Source organism: Labrus bergylta, chromosome 7 (assembly GCF_963930695.1).
Source record: "Labrus bergylta chromosome 7, fLabBer1.1, whole genome shotgun sequence".
Lineage (NCBI taxonomy): Eukaryota > Metazoa > Chordata > Actinopteri > Labriformes > Labridae > Labrus > Labrus bergylta.
The window spans coordinates 28059956-28078544 of record NC_089201.1 but is presented as its reverse complement, the minus strand read 5'-3'; the positions used below and the strand labels follow the sequence as shown (position 1 = coordinate 28078544).

Here is an 18589-nt window from a genome sequence, read left to right as displayed (position 1 = left end):
GATAATATCATAATAGCAGCAGGTTGAGGAGTCTATAAGATGCTGTTGGGAAGATTTCTATTGTCTCCTGAACCTGATGTCAAAATGCCATGAGAGGTGTCCCCCTGCCAGGTCAGTGTGGCTCTGGGGTCGGGGCTTTTGCCCTGGCCTGGGCTCTGGGCCATGCTGCCTCTGGAGTGGGCCTGGCACTTGTGTCAGCTGCTCATCATGTGAAACTCCAGAGCTGAATTGGTATAACAGGGTTAAACTGATTAGCAATGCACTTGTGTTCAGCAGGTCACAGTTTGAAGAACAAAAGTGATATTAAAGGATCTATATTTCTCCGCTGGTTCTTCAATGCCACCATGTCTTCTGACACACAAAAGTCAGCTCAACATCTCTGACAGATAGGTGCCATTTTTTTCTTTTCAGTTTAACCTTTTCTTTCCTTCTCTCTGTCGATATCCCAAATCCCCCTGCACCCTGAGCCCCGTCCTCAAATGCTTAACCCCCCTGTCTCCACCCCACCCTGTCAATACATGAACTCTTCTTTTCACTTTTAATTCTCCCTCCTTTGGCTTGTGCTCAAACTTCTGCTCCCTCTTGCAGTTTCCTTCTCACTTTCACCCACACTCATCCCTGGGAAATGTAGATCTTTTCCTGACAAGTTCCTCGAGAAGCAAAGCCTCTGGAGATCATCACAGGAGCGCTGCCAAAAAAATGCGTGGGAATAGTTTAGAAGGAAAAGGGAAGGGACTTTTTAATTGTTTTTCTTTTTCTTTTTTTTCCTTCTGCTGGAATTAGGCTGTGGAAAAAAAAAAAAAAAAAATCAGTGATTGTTCCTTTATTTACCTTACAGTGAGCGCAGCCTTTAACAGTGGGTGGTAGAGCCTGCTTAGCAAACTATTCTAATGTAACTCCAGCACTAATGTTTTCAAATGTTCTCCATGTGATAGAAATTATGTATATTAATTCTGCTCTCTATGATATAAATCAAGCTTCTTGAAAGAGTGAAAATTACGTCCTCTGTGTTTATACACTCAGTAACCTGCCTGTATCAACAGCTGGAATAACAAGAGCTGTATTTTGTGTTCATTAAGAGCTCACTCAGATGGTTTCCCGACTGCAGGCATTTGAGAGTTCAGCTCAGAGGTTGAGGGTAGGAAAGTATGGAAAGAGGAGCACGTTTATTTATAGGCCAACAAACAGCTTTCATGTGTATAGCAGGGAAAATACACATTTATCAACAAAACGTTCAGTGCATTGTTTGTAATGCAGCAACAGGCATTTAACACTACAATAATATTGATAGACAGAACAGATTCATATCAAATAGCACATGAGATTAGGATCTTTATTCTACGGTATATTTTAGTCTTGCTGTGGTCCACTGAGCTGCTGCGTCTGCCAAGTCTGCCTCATGTTTTTATTTGGACTTCAGCTCATTTCTGGAGGAGATTCTAAGCGATAGAGAGTGACTCATGACAAATATATTGTGCCGTCAGAAAGGGCCCTGCATCAAAGAGGAACATATTACCATACATTAAACATTGTCCAGCAATTGTAAGATATGAATTTACAGCCAGTTCAAGCACAGTTGTTACTATTGGTGAATTAAACAAACTACAGCTATGTGCTGTTGTTCAATTACCTAATAGAAAGAGTTAATGTTTTTTTTATTATTTTGTTGTTGTTTCATTTATAGCAGACACATAAAAAGAAAATTAGGACAAAGAGTTAATTGGGTCATCATTATATGAGGTGAAATGCTTCACCTCATATAATGTTTATATGAACTTTTAAGGAGAAAACGGGCTGGAGTTAGACCACAGAGTCAAAGTCTGAGGGTCCTTACGGTCCAAGAATGTTCTTTAAAATCTTACAGGTCTCATCAGGTCATGTTTTACTGTTACGCAATATTAGGTCAAGAAAATTGCAGTCTTGACATATGAGTGCCTTGTGTCAGTTCTGAACAACACGCCATACATTTTAAAATACTTTCCAGCCAAGCTTTATTTTATGGGTATATATATATATAAATAACAATTAAGTGCAAATATGTGGAGATTTTAACCATTCAATTTTACTTCAGGAATAAAATAAGTTACCAAATGAACAAAATCTCCATGATGTATATTTTACTTTTTTGGTGACAACACTTAACAACACACACTTAACTTAACAACGACAACACTTAACTAAGATAAACACTTTCAGTATAAAACTGTTGAAAATGCTGGACTTACAAATCCCAAAATGCATTTTAACTCTGGAGTTAGATCTCCCGTCCTCAGGCGATTTGAAATAGTCAGTTCAGTGGGTTGTTGCACAATGTCAGTTACCATCTTTGTTCAGTGATGGACAAAAAAGGGCTTCCTTTGTTCCCACACAATAAGCCTCCATTCTTTAAGAATTTAAGCATAACAAAGTAAAAGTAGGGGGCCGTCAAACATCCAAAACTAGAAGTGTCCGAGCAACACTATTTACATATTAGCCATTCTCGCCCAGGGACGAGCTGAATAAGTTGTATTGGTCGTCTGACAGTCGTTCACATAGAACCATTTGTGATTTAAAATATTTCACGGATGAAATAATAAAAAAATAAATAATCAAAGTGAAACAGGAGTCATAATTAAATGTGAATTAAAGTGCCCATGTGCTTTAAAAACAAGGTTATTTTTGTTTGCGCTGCCACTTGTTGATTGAGCTTTTTGTTGTTCCAACAGGACTATTGATGTTTCAATAAATAACAAGCAAAGCAGGGAGAACACACTTAGCTCATTAAGAAACTCACTTTATTGTCTTTACATTTAAGAGGACTTGATTGGTATTTCCATTACTGAATCGCTACAGGGGGCTGATTACAGTACTCTAAAGCCAACCACTGGCTAATGTAAACTAAAGCTGGGATTGTATCCCATATTAGGATTTTTTAAAAATGTAATGTTATCATCAAGTTATTCTCAGGCATTTTACTTTGAAGGGCCGAGGAGTAAGCAAAGAGGTGAGAAGTGCGTGTGCATGTGGCGTGTGTGTCCACGTTGTGCTGCAGGCTGCAGAGGTCTAAACTAGTGCCTGGGATTTGAATCGCTGCGCCACAGGAAGCGGGCCCGCTGGTTTGTTTAGCTGGATGTGATTTCGAGTGGCAGGAGGGGGTGTTGCCTGCTCATATGAAACACAATGGGGCATACTTTCTGAACAGGACTATTAGGCAATAATGACGTGGCTCAGGTCCAAGCCATTCGCTGTCCGTGTCTGCGGATTAACATGCCCCTCCTTGTATTAATCAAATAGTGGCCCCTGTGTGAGGGCAGTATATGAGTACATGTTTCTCGGTATGCAAGTTTCCAATGGGGGTAAATATAAGTTCTTGTTTTATGTATTAGTTTTACTATTTAATGGTGCTGGGGAGAAGAGAAAATGCTGTTTTTTTAAAACACAGTTCAAATACAGAAGCTCCTGTCTAAAATGTAAATGGTTACTGTAAATGATTGCTTTGGTTCGGGTTCTTTTTTTTTGTATCAAAGTCGTGTTCTCTTCCACAATTGACCATTGCCCTCCACCTAACTTGCACCATAATAACGTCCCTTGTGTGCAGTCCTATAAACATGGGCCTAAATGCACTTTTAACATATTGAACACACAGAAAAAAAAAAACAAAGAAACCCAGGAGTATCCTATTGCAGGAAATAACTAGTCTCATTTTCTCTGTAACTGATTCCAGGAAAGGAGCTACATGAGAGAAAGAAGTCAAGCAGTGGGATTTAGAACACTGAACAAGATAGATTCTTCCAAATTCTAATTGGAGAACAGTTGATTTAATTGGTATCCATTTGGCTGACAAAAGAAAGCAGGAGTAGTGGGCAGGCAGGAATGCCTCTGGGGCCGATGTGAACATGAAGTGGCTCTGCTCAACGCTCGGGGACGGATCACTTCCAAAGACAAACCGTGGGAGCTGGCAGGACAGATTGCAGTGGGAGGGAAGGAAGAAGAAGGAGGCTGGAGGAGGAGGAGGAGGAGGAGGAGGAGGGGGGTGGACCAAATTCATGGTGGAGTGAGGAGTTTTCAATAGAGAGGGATCTTTATTTGGAGAGGGAGGCCATTTTAGACGCAAAACTGAACTCCCACTCAGGGTAGTAATGTGTAATGTGACTCTGACCCTGAGATGAGAGGAGTGGATGTGGTTCAGCGGGCCATGTAAACGCAGACAAATCTAAACGACTGTGACCAAAACAAAGTGTTTGATTCACAAGCTTCAGAGGGTTGCATGAAAATATTTGTAACGCTAATTAATTTGGATTTGATGGAAACATGCGGGTGGTTTTCCGAAAAGATTGAATCCTTTAGTTTGGTTTTCAAACCTTCAAACAAAAAGCTGTCAGTGAATTAAGGAATGTGTGAAGGTCAGTCAATAATTACCTCTTTACAGATGTTGTAACGGCGCTCATTATATCTCAACCTTCACAATTATATTTTGTTTTATGTCTAATCACGGAGCACTTTTTGCTTTCTCCGTGCCTTTCATTCCGTGTTGTCTGCAGATGAATAATGCGGTCGGAGACACAATGTTGTACTGTAGCAGAGCGGAGCGGAGGGGGGAACCCAGGTGTTTGAGTGTTTTTACTGCCTCTGTAGAGAGGAAGGGTGGGAGAGCGAGGGCAGATGACCTGGAGGGGGTTCAGAGGCAGGGGCCGTGCTTGGGAGACCTTCACAGCCTCCCTCAGGGGGATACAGCCACTGCTTATCTCTTCCTACACTTTTACTTCTTTTTTATCCTCTTCCACAGTACTGCTTTCATTTCCCTTTCCTCTCGCTTTAGGAGGACGAGCACGCCGGCATTATTTCCTACCAGTGCCAGCCATTGTGTTATCTGCTGACGCGCATTTTCTAAGAGTGGAAATGCTCCTTTTTCTCTCTTTCGCTGCAAAAATATTTGAACCCCGGCTGGATTATAAATCTTGGTGTTGGAGCACTCTGGGATTAGTGTGTATTTAATCATTTAATGAGTCAGGGGCCAATTTGGAGCACAACACACACAGGACAACCCCACAAAGACATATTATTATCATGATGACATTAACACAGGACCTCCTTTTCGTGTATTCAGTGAGAAAGCCCGGTTACAGTGGCTCTCTCCCCGTGGTGACTACAGTAGGTTTTAATCCTCCTGCAGTGTATGACAGGCTTGCCCTCACCTTGCCCGGCACTTAAAGAAGCAATCTTTCAAAAAGTCCCCTCAAAGCCTATGTGAATGTACGTCCGTGCAGAGGAGAGTGTGGTATGCTGATGGAGAATGGGCCCATTCCTGATGTAAATGAAGAGATGCATATCAGTGTTAATCCATTGCTTTGTAGTCATGGCCATACCCAAAGTCTGTCTAATTTCCCTCACACTCCCTTTTGCAGCCAGAAGTGTATCGATCGGCAGTAATTGAAGTGTACTTGATAATCCGTAAGGCAACAGGGGAGAGGGAGACCCTCAACTCTCACATCGATGCACAGAGAATGGGGCTGTGGGCTTGTGTGTGTTTGAGTGTGAGTGTGTGGTGCATGGGGGGCTCTCTAATGTATGGGCGGGTAAGGCAACACCCCCCTCACGGCTTCTTCTCAGCTGATTAAACTCATTGAGAGCCAGACAAGTGGAACAAATAGATATAAAGGTTTGCCTGGCAGCTTACAGCCATTCAGATTTCTTCATTGAAACGGCCGGCACCACATCTACATGGCCTGCTTTATGCTAACATTAAGCAACTGGAGTGCCTGTTTTGGAAACGAACCATGCATTATGCAGCAACACTGGCTGGAGATATCTCTGGTGGAAACTTTAAAAACACAACAATAGAAATGTTTTCTTTTTTGGCCAATTAAATGTGCATTACACAATCATCTGCAGTGTCGGAGATGTGGCTCCTTTAAAACCTAACAGCAGCACAATGTGTTGTTTGTAGCATTGGCAAGTAATGTGTTATTTATCACTGTGTTGCTTTGTTACTCTCTTCATTTGGATTAAAGCAACAATAGCAGAATAAAAAGTGTTTACTTTTGCGACCAAATCAGCCAAAATATTAGAATTTTAACAATCTAGAAATTAGCATTTCTTTTTTCCTTTCCCACAGTTTTGTTGTTATGATGATGGACTGGCTAGTTTTTCATACCCCTGTTTTTGTTTGTGATAATCATTTTTTGGAATAATTATATTCAGACAAAATTCCCCCTGTCTGTAAAAGCCTGAGTGTTATTTTAAATGCTAGGAAGCTTGTGTTGATTTCATTTTTATTATGTAATTAACAATTAAGAAATAGATGCATCACATCTAAAAACCAGAGAGTCACTGTTTTCTTCTGCTACAAACACACGTGTGATCGAATGTGTTATGTGTTTTTTTATTGTTTTTGCATGATAATTAGAATAATTTATGATGCTCGTTAGAGCTAAAACACAGTCGAATTGAAGTGTAAAATGACAAACTCCCAACACGACGTGTGTTGTTAGACCTACTTCTGACATAAATAATGCAAAGCAGTTTGTTCCAACAAGTGGAGAGGTAAGTCCTTATTCCATCTAGTTTTGAAGATCTGATGCAGGTGTTAGAGAAAACAGATGATTATCCGAAAATAAAAATCTCTGACATCTTTAAGTCTGTGGCCGACCACAGTGATAACGGTCGCTGTGGATGTTGGGAACAGGTTGTAGACGCTTTGGTGGCACAATAAAGGGCATTGCAGATTAAAGATGATTAAGAAAATGTCTCAACTGTAAATGTTATGAGATGATATTGAGATATTGAAAGTCATTGTGTTCTTCCAGTGATGATTAGGAGTGTGCTGTCTGGTTACATAATGACGGTGTTGCTCCGCTAATGATGTTGATGACTGGATCTACAGAAGCGATGGTGTCTGACTACACATCTGTGTCTTTGTTCCACTGCCAATTATAACACAAAACTACACAACGTAACAACATTTATGTTTTGTTTTTTTCATTTCAGTGTTACACCAATGTGCAGATGTTGTCTCGGTTGCTATAAAGGTTTTTTTTGTAAGAATAAGAAAAAACCCTACAAAGCTGCTGACTACATCATGAACTAGTACTAATGTGGTAATACATCAGCAAAAAAAAGACTAATTAAAGGACACAAAAACAAAGTAAATCACAGGCTTAGAGTTACTTGTTGCATTGATGTAAATGAGCTGATTGAAATGTCACATTAATAATAAGTCTGTCATAAACTGAGCCAGTGTTCAGCAAAGAATTAACTGATACATAAAATTCTTTTTTTTTGTTTGCTAATCAGCACTTTGCTATCAATATTTGTTAGTGTGCTTGAAAGTTGAACTACAGTTTGATATTCTTAAAGCACTGTTTCTTGACCACATCTTGTACAGGTCAAAAAAATACTGCCTCCCCTCCTTGTACACACGGACACACACTCATGCACAGAGAGAGAGAGAGAGAGAGAGAGAGAGAGACATAGAGACACAGAGAGAGAGATGTTTCACCGTGCAGAGAAAATAAGAAATAACCATAACTCCTTCCACTGCCAGCCTGCCCTGCATGACCCCTGTTTTAAGTGGGTAGCAGGTAATTGCTGAGGCAGTGTTACCCATCAGCCTACAAGTCCATGTGTGCCTTATGTGTCATCTCTATTTATTATATTCTGCACGCTCCCTGGGCCTTGGTAATCAATTTCACAAGGATACAGGGCTGATATCAGCTGCCGTGCACATTATGAGACGAGCCCTCCTCTTATCAAGTGCAGAATTGCCGGCTAGAGGTCATGAGCAGATAAACAGGGATGTAACACAACTCCCCCGCTCAACCTGCCCCCCAGTGAACACAAAGGTGGGAAGGTGATGTTGTTAGGGGGGGTACAAAGAACAAAACGCCCAGCAAGGAAAAGGTCGTGACCCTTGTAAGGTGCCTCTTGTTATGCCCAACCTTCAAAATTTCATCATCAGTGCTTCTGTCTGCTTAATAATTCGGAAGCTCCCGTCTCACCTCTCTCTCTCTCTCTCTGGAGTCGGCGCATGTATGTGTGTGTGTGTGTATGTGGGTGTGCACATGTTTGTTATGAGGCCTGCAGACACCCTCTCTCTGATTATCTCTGAGCACTCTTTGCAGACCTTTATAGACCAACCACAACTCCATCAATCATTTGCCGTGCCTCAGGCTGCCCCATGTCCCACCTCACCACTGCTGGGCTAATATTACCTAAAGCTGTGTCTGTAGTGGTATGCACGAGCAAAAAAAAAAACACAAAGTGATTTCTTCCTGCAAAACTAAGAGGTTAGAAATATACATATGCATCATGTTTAGAGGGCAGGAAATCAGATGCGCTCAACTAGGATTAAACTCTAAATGAGAATTTGTTTTCTCTATATCAGATCGATTTAGCCGCTGAGATGAAGCTTTAAGGTTTCCACAAGTGGTGAGAGAATTAAGGCAGTGTGTTTGGACTAGTTTGCAGCGCTAAAACAGAGATGTCTGATTTAAGAAAGTGTTTAAAGAGATCATTTGTGGTCAGTGGACAAGTCGTGCAGGACTAGAAATGTCATGCAGTTGCATCAGCCTTAGTAAACATTAATTATGAGTCCATCTTTGTTTACTCATCCCTACACCCCACACTGGCAGCTGTGCATATTTGCCAAGAGGATTGGATCTCCATGTCACTATATTTTGGTGATGTGCCTGTGCTATTGACCTTGTGTGTTTGAGGAAAGATGTTGTTATTAATCGTCAAACAGGTCAGCACCGTGATGGACATTTAAATACTGAAATACTAAACTAAGAACAGCTTTCTGAAAGAAACTAGATGGGAAGATATTTTATTGTGCACTTGTGTATATTCCATGCACAAAGTTTAGCTTTGGTCACCTGCCTTTTGTTGTAGACATGTGTCTGGCTCCCTCACCCAGCCCCCGCCGCACAGCTGACCTTGTGCAGCCTTTCCAGGCCAAAGACTTGATGAGTGTTTTTTTTAGCCCATCCCCCCAACATCCCTCGGCATGTGCGCTGCACATCCGCTCTGTCATTAAACCCTCCACCCATGGCTTTAGGACCCAACCATATGGTGCAGCTAGTGGAGTGTTGCAAGAAAGGCTTGGCTTTGGTCATAATCTGATGAATCTTTCTCAGAAAAGAGGTTTTCTATGCTGACATCACAACCAATCGTCTGGATAACAATCTGCACTGCTGTGCCTGTGTGTGTTAGTATGTGTTAGTGTGTGTTCACAAGGGTCTGTCGTGTTTGTGGCTATCAGCACACAGTTAAATGGCATATGAGCGTAATGCAAGAACATTGTCTCATATATTCCTATGGATATGTATATATATTTAAAATAGTTTTTTACATTATTTGGTAAACAAAATCAACTTTATACAAACCTTTTTTTCACTTTACTGTTTCTTTATTGTTCTCTAATTATCCAGATTAAAGTCTTTTGTTACAACGTTAAATGCATTAAAGAAGATATAAAACAGCTTAAGTTCCCTGGTACCTTGTGCAAGATGAAAGGTTGCCCTTGGAGTCGTTAAAGGCACGTTCAATAGCAGCATGAACAATAGTTGCCACTCTCACAGTTAAGACATGACCAGTTGTCTGGCAACATGTTTAGTATGCAGCTAGCAGAGCGTATCGCACACAAAGATGGAAGAGATTTTCTGTGGCTCACACAATCCAAAAGAAGCTATCAATTCCCTGACATAAGAGTGAATGGATATGCTTGATGTCCAGGCGATGTTATCGGTGTCCACATACTAAACCCACGACAGTTAGGCCACACAAGTATGAACCTGAGAGAAAACCGTGTAAATAAATGGAATCAAGTTATCGTTGTTCACAGATGTGTTGTGTTTGCGTGCGAGAGAGAGAGAGAGAGAGTGAGAGTTAGAGCTGTGTGTGTGTGGTGGTTGTTATATAATGCTGCTGAACCAGTTTTTGTAGTTTGGGGTAGGTCACATTGTGGCAGCTCTGGACTGACAGATGTGCTTATTGGAGGGAAAAAAAAAAAAAAAGCCTGTTCAAATTTGATAAATCTGGTGTTTTATAGGCCATAGTGCTGCGTTATCCAGTGGATGTCGGTTCATGTGGGTTATTATCAGAGCACTGTTTTTTTCTATATTATTACTCTGTTTATAGCGACCCACTGACCCAAAAAGGCGGGAAACCAAATGTGGTCACAAAACATAAGCCCATTTCCCCTTGGAAATTTGAATGAGTGTAATATCCGAGGCGGCTTAAGGACAGAGAGATGTTTCCTTGTCATTTGAAATGTGTACAATTAATCCAAATTCCCTCATGCCGCATTGCTAACTGAGACTTTAAGCTACAAAAACATATTTTGCTCTGCCTTTTCCCAAAACACTACTAATGATTTCGTGAGCTGTAACTTTTAAAGCCGCCTTTCACAAAGTTCACAGGGTCCATCCACACGTGAAAACAGAAACACACTCGCGTTTAGTCTAATAGGCCCGGAGGCCTCTTGACTTTCTCATTTAGCGCTTTTGTGTATGTCAGAGTGAGGGGCAAAGGGGGAACACGGGGCCTTAAGCAGTAATTTTCACCCGAGTGAAGTGTATTGCAGATGGGAATTATTAATTTGTATCTGCTTTGCCTCAGTTCTACTACTTACTAAAGGGGGGGGAAAGTGTCATTCTATTCATTTTTTGTGTTTCTGAAGTCTGCGGTCTCGAGCACAGCCTGGTCCAGGGTCGTGAGTGTTAAATGTCAAGCCTTGTACGGAGCTGTCAAAGAACAGAATAGGCCCGGGATGATTGATGACTGGAGAGCCTGAAACCAAAACCTCCCAATTGCAAACGCTACCTTGCTTCAGTCTTCTTACCCCCTGCTTTCTCACTCCTGATAGTTGCTCACATATAGGTCCTAGGCAGCTCACACACACACACACACACACACACACACACACACACACACACACACACACTGGCATCACTATAAATGTCTTCTCTGCACGCAGCCAGGATTTATTTTGTATGTATGTGGCTAAATCCACCTCAAAGTCTCCCAAGTGTTTAATCCCACCAAAGAAAAGTGAACTGCTGCTTTCATTTGGGAAGGTTTTGCTTCTTTTTTTTTTTTTTGACTCCGGCAGTGACATTTGTAGTAATGGGAAGTCGTTAGAATCCAGAGGATTAAAAAAAAAAATAAAACAATAACTGAATAACTGCTGGAGTTCTGGGCTATGATGACAAGATTATTAATGGCTCTGGCTAGACCGTATTTAGCCCCATACATATTCAGTGGACTCATACAGATGGGCTTCTGGCTGTGAAAAGTTTTCTGCTGTCTGCATAGGTCAATTAGTCTGCAGTTCAACATCTTCATTTTTGTCAGTAAGCCCAAGAAATCTACAAAGTGAAGTCAACGGTACAGAGAAATCACACTGTCGCATAAATTAAAGACTTTATGAATCTAACAGGTTATTATAATAGCTTAATTTATGAGCCTTTTAGATGGTAAATTACTTTTTATATACGTATGGCCTTCCCTCAGCTTCATAAAACATGGACTTAGAGACAAATCCTGTGCTTTTAATGTTTCAAATGGCCTCAGGCTGCTCATTTGTTCTATGTAATTATTGTATATGGATGCCTTATGGAATCTAATACAGTGCAAATACTTCAGCCTGCTAGCCTGTGACAGCTTCAACAAGGAGCACTTGTGATGAAGATATCTCCCTGAACACAGCACTGATCAAAGACTGTCATAGCACTACAATAGTTCCATTTGTCTGCCTTGGCAGGGACATACATCCTGCTTACCGGATGGTTAATCAGAGACTCCCTCTATCATCTTCATCAGGATTGCCTGTGGTTTCAAAGAATGTGTAAAAGTGTGCTCACATTTCTTTATCTGGCTTTCTCCCATTGCCAATCACTTAGCCCACCAAAGATGCTATCTCCTCTCAAGGCACTGTGAAAACTAGCGATTTCTTAAGGTGACTTAACAGGCAGATCAATTATCTTTTTTTTAAAACCTCAAAACACTAATTACAACGTCTTCCAGCTTTATTTATTCTTAAAGGAAAGAAAAGCCTAAGACCATTGCTGTGATTCTTGTGTGACAATTGTTGTTGTTGAGGCGTATGATCCTCCTACACATGTCAGTCTGAGGTCCCCTATTAAAGCAGGCATCATTTCACTCACCTGAAGCCCAGAGCAAAGAGGCTGTGAAATCACAGCGTCAGAGGCGCTCAGCACCTGCCAATCTGACCCGCAGTGACAGGCCGTGCTCCTCGTGCCCACATTAATAACACAGATAAACATAAAGCTAAATACCAGGCCATGCTCTGTTAACTTTTATGTGCTTAAGAATGATTGGCTCTTTGCTTCACTTCACTGCAGGGATCAAAGTACCTGGGAAGGATATCAAAGTGTGAGTCTCCCAGTAGAAATCTCCTTTTACTTTCTGTGCATATAGAGTCGTCAGTGTTCCCTCACAGCGCTACGGGCAACCTCTGGGAGGCATCGCACGCAGGGCTGTGTGATATGGACTTAAATGTTTTGGCATGGGGCTGCTGTGGAACCGTGAATGCAGAACTTAAAGAGGATTTTTCAGGATATATAAGTGTTGACACTTATATATCTTTATGATGTTTTTAAGTAATACCTGTCCTTTTTAAATGACACTGTAAGATCAATTTGACATTAGCTATTGTTAGAATATAAGGCTGTGAAGCTTAGTGTATGCTTTGTGATTATAACTTAATGTCTCAACTTATTCAATTATTTTGAGATATTATTGTTTATTTAGAAAGTTATTACCCTGCTGTTATAATCTCATTTACAGCAACACTTATTATAAAGTAATGAAGTAAATCATGCTCATTTTTTAATCAGATTTTGATGGTCATATCGTTGTCTGTTCAGTTAACGCACCCTGATTTGTTTAATTAGCAGCCCCTTACTGAAGAGCCATATTTCACAGCCGGACATTTAAAAGGGTGGAATTGAAGGTCATTAAGGGGCCGGGGATGCGGGCAGACGTCTGCAACTGTTTGTTTACCATACCCCTCGTTGGTGTCAGACTTCCTGACATTCTTGTACCTTATCTTCACTTTTCTGAAGTCTCCTAACTGGTGCCAGTGAACAAGGGGAGGGGGGGAGGGGGGGGGGTCGCACTGCACTGCACTCAAAACAGGGACTGAGTCCAAAAGAGCCAGGCTTGTACTTTTGAGGAGTCGGGGGTCAGGAGAGATTAACCCATGTGATCCGGCAGCGCTGGGAGAAATTTGACTGAGCGTGGAGCAGAGGTGCTGCAGAGGGCACTGCAGGCCGGAACAGGTTCAGCCCCTGCTCGCTTATCTCTGGGCCCCACAGTCGACAAAACTCCCATCGGTCAAAGAGTTGCTGAGAGTGGTGTAAAAAAACGTGTTTACAATTCAAGGAGGTCAAGGACTTGAGGACAGATAACTATTAACAGAATAATGCCACGGTCATTCAAAAGGCAGGGCAGATCCTGGTTTGAGAGGGAAGGAGCAAATAATCTCAGGAGATTATCAGTTTAGTGAAACAACGCGACTGCTTTATGTTTGATCAGGAAATTAAATAATTTATGGGATGGACAAATAGGCGTTCATCTACTGGTTAGAACTATAAATCAAGAATGTAAAGTGATAAGACACTGTATCTGAGATAATGTATTGAACTAACCCACTGGATCAGTTTAATCTGCCACTGGCTTGCCAATATGTAATGGTTCCCTTGTCGACTCATTCTTCATATTTTTACAGCATTCAAATATAGCTCTGAAGGCACAAGTCAAGCCAGCTGGCAGAAGTGATAATCTCCAGACCTTGATGTCTTCCTTTTTTATTTTTTCTTCTTCAAACACATGAAGGATTGATGACACATGCCTGAGTAAATAGGTGACAAAAAAACACACAGTGCAGTACGTCGGCCTATAGATCGACAGGGCAGCTGCGAGGTCGCTCAAATAGTGTCACACTTCTTTGAGGTCTTTGCCTTCTTCAAGACCCAACTTGGATATGCCTCTGTATCCATGCAGAATAACTTCAGTGACAGGTGGGGCTGCCGCTTTAGTGTAAATCGTATCCCTGTAACAAAAACACAGAGGAAATAAACAGCACTTATATTGGAGAAAAATCTAATTTCTTCTTCAAATCCTTTTTCTTTCTCTCCCCCCCCTGCAGGATTCATGCACAGCAGAACCTGCAGAACATGCCAGTGAGGACTGATGTAATTGTGTGTTTCCAGCAGCTGACAGCAAGGACTGACATCTTCCCTAAAGGTTTGTTGACCTCCATTCTTGCCCAAACCTGTCTAAACATACTATCTTCACATTGTTCCAGGGGTTAGCAATGTGAAGCAGCTGTTTCCCTGTATATGAGTTCAGTCGGAGCTTCACCCTGCTACACCTCCCTCCCTCCCTCCTCCCTATTTTCTCACTCACTTTCTCTCTCTCTATCTCTCTCTCTCTCTCTCTCTCTCTTTCACACACAGATACAAACACAAAATCACTGTCTCTATCACTCTCTCAGACAGTGGAAGTCTTTTTCTTCTAATGTACTGGAGCCCGGACCCTCGAGAGCAATTATTGCTTCAAGTCAAACATCATTATGACCTGATCAATGGAGACGATGAAGACGAATGTAAAAGAGTGAAATATAGACACCCAGCTGATGATTTAAGTGAAAAGAAAATGAGCAAGTCACTAGAGAGTTCATCTATCATTTTTTGTAATTATCAATTTTCCTGGCGTCAATTTAAAGCCGTGTAATCTAAATTACAAAATAAGTCAGAAGAGAAGTGCTACATCATTTCATTCATCAGTGTTATTTTACATCCTCTAATGTTTCCCAGTTACTCATTCTTTTTATTAGCTATCCTATAATGCTACTTTGTATCCTCAAAAGGCTGATGTTGAAACATTTGCTCCGTGATGTTTACGTTTCAGTCAGTGTGGACCGTGCTTTTTGTTGCAATCCGACATGAATTCATATTAAATGTGACTGCATCCATCAGCACCTCCCTGGCAGCGCAGTTGTCTGGCTCTCAGTGTTTAATCTATTAAAGTGCACCCCTGCCTTTTTTCTGTGACATTGAGAATCGGAAACTGGCTTTGAGCTGACATCATCTTTGAGGACCAGACTTGCATTGACAGAGGCGAGCCCATATCTCCTTGTCTTATTGATGCCGTGACTTTAAGGTTATTGGGCTTGTTTGTTTTTGTGTTGCATAATCCTTTTTGTTCAAGTCATTCTGGGATTGTTTTACATTTGTGAAAGTAGACCATAAATGCGTGACTTCTGTAAACGGTGCTCGATTTAAAGGAAAATCAGACTTGAAAATAAATCCCCAATCTGTGAGTTAACTGTGCTTTTATCAGTTCAGTTGTATGAACGGTTGCTGATCATCAATACACAGCCACTGTGATCCGGATCATGCATGTTAATACCACAGAAGACTGACCGTTTAGAATAAATCAAAAGAGAAGATATTGTACAAAGTAGCTCTTAGATGACACATCAAGACAATTATTGTTGATTTTAAGGTATATTATACTATTTATTGTCACTGAACTTGTACACAAATCCTCAAAGGGGTTATTTACAATGCTTATTAGACCACACTACACACTGACACTATTACTCTTAGAAGTGTCCCTTTGCCTCAAACAAATACCGTTTCTATGAAGAAGTTTGGACTTGCAGATTTTCTTCTTTTTTTGAATATAATCTTCGGGGAACTTTTTTTATTTTTTTTGCGTTAAGCCATACACTGTAAAATTAATCATAACTGTCGTCGCATGTTGGGCAGGTGTGAGGAAAAAGCATAGCGGTGATATCTTAATCGCCAAAGGTGTCACCGAAACCAAGTTACACTAGAAATCTCCCAGATTGCATCTTGCAGAGAGAAAAGTGAAAATTAAAAGCTCTCACTCCCAATTCCTCTCGACGTTTTTCTCTATAAAGTCTTTGTATTGGCTGATGCAGGAAAAAAAAAAAAAAAAAGCAACAGTTGCCAGTGACGTGATTAGCCTAAGCAATGCTGTACCAGCGAGAGAAAAGAAAGCGGCAGTAGCTGGTACTTTAAAGTGTCAGAGTCTTTGTAGCAATGACTAGTTTATGATGCTGATGTCAAGCATCACACTCAATGAGGCCTTTGTCCCAGGCTGAGACCAGGGCAGTGGGAAAACTGCCCACTCTTAGTCGGCAGGCCCATCCATCTTTCCATGAGGCATTGCCGTCCCCTTTGCACCAAAACTCTTGTGTATTAAAGATCTCTTGGGTTAATGCACTGGAAAATTGGCTTGCATTTTTATTGGTGGAGGCTAGCTTAATGAAAGGAAAACAACTCCTGGAGGGTCGAAGAGGACGAGAAAAATATCTGGACGAGTGATCGGGGAGGGCAGGCCCTCAACACTTGTTTCCTGTGACTTTCGTCAAGAGGAGAAGTCTTCTGTGTGGCATGCCACAGATGATATTCTGCTGGGGCTGTGAGTGTAGCTCTGTCCATTCATCTCACCGTCATGAGCTGCAGACACTTCTGCTGAAGTATTGACCCGGTCATCATGTCTTTAATGGCACATCAGGGATCAATCAAAAGGGATCTCCACTGAGGATAGAAGCATTACATGAAATATTCTGTTTTCATCATTTCGCCTCTAAAATCAAGCATGACATCTCATGTTTAGTTAATCACTGCACTGTTTCCTGTTTTTAAGGTACAAATAAGTGACTGCTGCCTTTTCTATTTGCTCCAATAATGTGTTTGTCTCTGGGATTCTTATTGACACTTGCAGACTGCTTGTGTCACCTCATTCGTTTTGATGAAGGAGCTTAAGTCAAACCTCAGCACGGCACACATCACAGCGATCAATGAGTGCCGAGTGACTGACCTACTGGACACATTTATGGGTGTGGGAGGCTAATTAGGAGCCACTTCCCAGGCTTGGAAAGACAAGCCCACAGAACAGCTGCTGGTCAGCACTGGACTCCTCTCTGCGGGTCAAAAAGGTGGCAGCTCGTCACGGACAGTGACACAGCTATAGGTCTAGAGAGGCCAATTTACTTAATGGCTAGCCCCAGGGCTGGGGACTCTCAGTATTTCTTGACTCGGACACTTGTAGATGGCAGTGCGAGAGCCAAAACGATCCACTTCATCACAGCCGGTCTCATAGGAGAGGAGCCACGACCGGACCCGTCTTACAGGAGGATCTTTTGTCTTTCCAAGTGGATTTAATGAAGTGCATTGATGAAAGTTGTCATGGTAAGTTATTAAAAAAGTGTTTACTCAGAGATTTAATGCCACATTAACCATTATGATAATTAAAGCACTGCAATAGCTCAAGGCACTAGACAGATTTTGTCAATGGTTTGAGGATTTTATCTCATCCTTCAGGCTGTTTATAAAACATGGTCATTGACATCAACAACCTCAACTGTAGCGTTTACTTTTTTTTTTTCTTTTCTTTTCACGATCATGCCCTTGAGGGTCAAAATGCTTTGGTCCCAGACGTCTCTTGACACACAGATGTTACAGTAACACCGGCAGGAAATCATGCCCAAACATCACCTCTGACCCCACATGTCAGCTGATCCACCATCACCTCTTTTGAAATAGACTCCCAACTTCTATAAATTACCAGATTTTCCCACCATGTCCCTCCATTCACTTTGTCTGTCTCCAGCCATCTTCTACCACAGAGCCTGCGGTCAACTAATAGTGATTGCACAGTTGCTGAAAATCTGCCCCCTTGGGTTCACAGGGGTCAAAGGGCTCACACCGGGGTCAGAGCCTGTCTTTATGTCTCTTCCCACCAAAGGCTTTGTGATGAATAGAGAGCCCCAGGAAACAAAAGCTTTCAGCAAAGACAAGCAACTTTGCTCAATACATCAGCACCTCCACTCGCTGCCGCCCTCCCTGGTAAAAACACACTTTCTAAGTGAGATAATACGAGATTGAGGGGGAGCAAAATACACAAAGAAATTTAAACCGAGCAAAGTGGAGAAGTGAAAACAGGAGAAATTGACCGTTTCATATTCAGTCTGCATGGAGCCGCTGGAAAGGAAAAGACGCTAAACACAGACATGTAACTGCGCTACTCTGCACTATGACACAATTAAGTGTTATAATTACAAACTTACAGGTTGACATATTTAATGTATTTTATAATAACACCATTTTTTTCACATTTATATATCTTTCCAGCTGCAAGATCTCATTCCTCGTAAGGAAACCATTTACTACAGCTCTATTAGAAGCCTGTACTGTGAGCTTCTTCACCTCCTCTTCCTCAGCTTATTTTCCCTATCGTTGCAGTTGACCCTCGTAGGACTGTATCAGCAAACTAATAACCAGACCCTCTAATCTGCTGCCTTTGTTCTTTTCTCCTCTCATAATGTGTTGCAGATTCCAGAGGTTGAAACTGGCAGGGAGATTTTAAGCAAATGGCATCTGGTTAAAGGTCAGATTCAGGGGCCCCAGTGGGTGAAAGGTTGAATAACTCCAAGAAAGGTAGTGACCAAGTCTGAGGGAAGACTTGTCTCAGGCGTTTACTTTTGTGACAATTTATTTAAACCTTTAAAATATTTATTCTGACTTTATTGATCATATGAGTAAAACAAAAA

General features: G+C 41.4%; 1 long non-coding RNA gene across 1 annotated transcript in view; it reads left to right on the top strand.

Moving 5' to 3' along the window:
• The window catches only part of LOC136179726 (uncharacterized), a 69766-nt gene that overhangs the window by 11662 nt on the left and 39515 nt on the right, over positions 1–18589 (top strand). The window contains exon 2 of the long non-coding RNA XR_010666709.1: positions 14150–14247. This is a non-coding gene — a long non-coding RNA (uncharacterized lncRNA). The remainder of the gene's footprint in view (positions 1–14149; positions 14248–18589) is intronic.